Consider the following 3083-nt stretch of genomic DNA (forward strand, 5'->3'; position numbering starts at 1 on the left):
CAGAGGAGCAATTGAGAATTCGGATCAGAACTCAGATCTGAGTTCAGATCTGAATTCTGCTATTGCAGATCTGCAACAGTTCAGATCTGAGTTCCTCTGAACTCAGACCTGAACTGATGAAATTTTGAGGGGAATTGGGTGTCATCACCACCCCAATTCACCCTAGGGCACTTCTGCTATTCCCCAAAAACAATTTGGTAGCAATAACTGAAGGTAAGGCAATTGAGATTTCAGATCCGAACTCAGACTTGAGTTCAGACCTGAACTCTGCTATAGCAGAACTGCAATACTCAGAAAAAAAAAAATCTGTTCTTAGCCCTTTATTATTCTTTTCTTTCGTTGCAAAAAGAAAAAAAATATATATTTAGATAGTGAAAAAAAAAAAAGAGAGAGAGAAAGAACCATGGAAACCAAGGATTCGGATCAGAACTCAGATCTGAGTTCAGATCTGAGTTCTGCTGTAGCAGATCTGCAACAGTTCAGATCTGAGTTCTCTTGAACTCAGACCTGAACTGATGTAAATTTAAAGGATAATTGGGGGTTATCGTCACCCCAATACACCCTACAAAAAATCTGCTATCTCCCAAAAACAATTGGATAGTCATGGTTGAAGAAATTTGGATCTGCAACCACCTAGATCTGAACTGGGGTTGTGAACAGAGCAGGATACAGGGCATACTTTGCTGTATTAAATAACTTGTACTCCGATCTATCTAAGCTGATTTGGTTGAAGAAAAGTATATTTAATCTGAGAATTTTTTATGCCTCAAGAGATTTCATGAAAAGTGGCACTTCCACACCATTTTTCTATTAGAGTTCAGACCTATAGCAGGGCTACTATAGCAGACCTGCTACAGCAAGACTGAACCAGGGCAGGTTTTGAACAGGTTTGTATTACAATTAACATTACTAAATTGGCATTGTGAATTGTCCTAGGCAGATCTTTGAAATTTTTTTTCAAGATAGATAGCTCTGATTTCAGCTGTGCATGAATAGAAAGTCTAACAGATCTGAATGGGTGTGTGCAGCCGTGTGTACTACATTCCAATAAGTGTATACTCCATCAAGGGCTACATTGATGGAGCCATGTTTCTTCTCTTGATACTTGATTGTTCCATCCTTAGTTTCAGTTTTAATGTAGCTTATGCAAATCAAATTTCTCTTCTTCTTTTGGTTCTAAAAAAAAATACAAATAAATAAATAAATAAATCTCAAAATGAGTTCAGATCTGAATTGCATTCATCAATCAGACCTGCACTCATCCAAAAAGATTTTGGTTGCATTGCTGTATTTTGTTTTAGTTTTCTTCCTTTAAAAAAAAAAAAAAAGGAAAGAAAAGAAAAATAGAAAAAGAAAATAAGATCCCAGCAGCCACACCATGGTGAATACAGGTCTGATTTCAGATTATTTTTTTCTACTGATTGATTTCGGTTTTGTGCAGATCTGTATACAGCATGTTTCATTGCTAATATCAGTAGGTTATCCTACTGAATTGCTCAGTTTTAGTATGGCTACTCCATCTGGTGTTTGGTGATGCATAGCTCATCAAAACAGTGGGCTCAGATCTGATATTTAGTAGCCTTCCAATATGGAAATCAGACCTGAGCACAACTGTACTGTTATCAGCAGCTGCTATTATATTTATTGTTGTTCTCAGTGGCTTCTGAGATTTCAGAGCTGATCTCAATTTTGTGTAGAACTGATGTCTGAATTGCTATCAATCCTTTGTACATTGACTTCAGTTTAGTGTATTGACCTTCAGTAGCACAGAAGAGCCTTTTAATATGAAACTCAGACCTGAACACAATCACTGCTGATCCGCACTTGGCTGTCCTCAGTAGCTGCTAAGATTTCATAACTGTATATTACTGTTCTCAGTAGCTACTGAGATTTCAGCTCTCAGCAGTTTAGATCTGTGTAATTAAATCCCGTCCCTGATTTCAGCAATATAAAGAAGAGGAATTTGTAAACTGTTGTTCTACTCAGAGATTACTGAATTCAGACCTGTTTGTAAATTGCTACTGAATTCTGTATATTGAATAAAATGTTGATATGCTTTTAGTTAGCTGCATTTATTTATTTTAGGATGTAGGTTTGTATATTCCAATACTTCACTTTACATTTTCAGTTGTAATAGGATTAGTTATTTATTTTCTTTTGTGAATATTGGCCTTTTTATTGCTTTGACCTTTACAGTTTATGACAAGCAGACCTGAACTGGAAGAGATCCTTTACGACCCGGAGATTGAACGGACTCTCCGTGTCCATTTGAGAGCTGCTAAGCAAGTCAGACAAGAAGCACAAGAAATGGCTGAACAAAGAACTATGATGGATTATGCCAAGCCCACCCTCACCGGGACTGTCTCCAGCATTATCAGGCCAACTATTGCTGCCAATAACTTCAAAATTAAACCGGCCATAATCCAAATGATACAAAATACGGTTCAGTTTTGTGGTATGGCCCATGAGGATCCGAATGCCCATATTGCTAACTTCTTGGAAATCTGTGACACCTTCAAACACAATGGGGTAAGTGATGATGCCATCCGGCTGAGGTTATTCCCATTTTCTTTGAAGGATAAAGCCAAAGCTTGGTTGAACTCATTACCGGCAGGATCTATAGCCACATGGGACGAAATGGCCAGCCGTTTTCTCTCTAAATATTTTCCCCCTTCTAAAACTGCTAAAATGAGGAATGACATCACTACTTTTTTCCAGCAAGAGGGGGAATCTCTCTATGAGTCCTGGGAACGTTACAAGGAGCTACTAAGGAGGGTTCCTCACCATGGCCTTCCGATTTGGCTGCAGGTGCAAACATTTTATAATGGTCTGACCGATTCAAACAAGACCATCTTAGATGCAGCAGCTGGGGGCTCCATAAACAATAAGACTCCCGAGGTTGCCCATGCACTCATCGAGGAGATGGCAGCCAATAACTACCAATGGCATTCAGAAAGGACACCAGTTAGAAAGCAGCATGGCCTTCATAATGTGGATACATACACAGCTCTCTCTGCACAAATAGGAGCACTTAGCAAAAAATTTGATGAGATGCAGATGGCAGCTATGCATATACAGTATGA

The 3083-nt window shown here is 38.6% G+C and overlaps 1 non-coding gene across 1 annotated transcript; it reads right to left on the reverse strand.

Annotated features, from left to right (window-relative positions):
• Positions 1 to 2685: 2685 nt before the first annotated feature.
• Positions 2686 to 2792, reverse strand: LOC148880888 (small nucleolar RNA R71). The gene has a single exon (XR_016106336.1). It is a non-coding gene; the product is annotated as a small nucleolar RNA R71 (small nucleolar RNA).
• Between the last annotated feature and the right edge of the window lie 291 nt (positions 2793 to 3083).

This window comes from Nelumbo lutea, chromosome 1 (assembly GCF_056320005.1).
Source record: "Nelumbo lutea isolate HS-2025 chromosome 1, American lotus-T2T, whole genome shotgun sequence".
Taxonomy (NCBI): Eukaryota; Viridiplantae; Streptophyta; class Magnoliopsida; order Proteales; family Nelumbonaceae; genus Nelumbo; species Nelumbo lutea.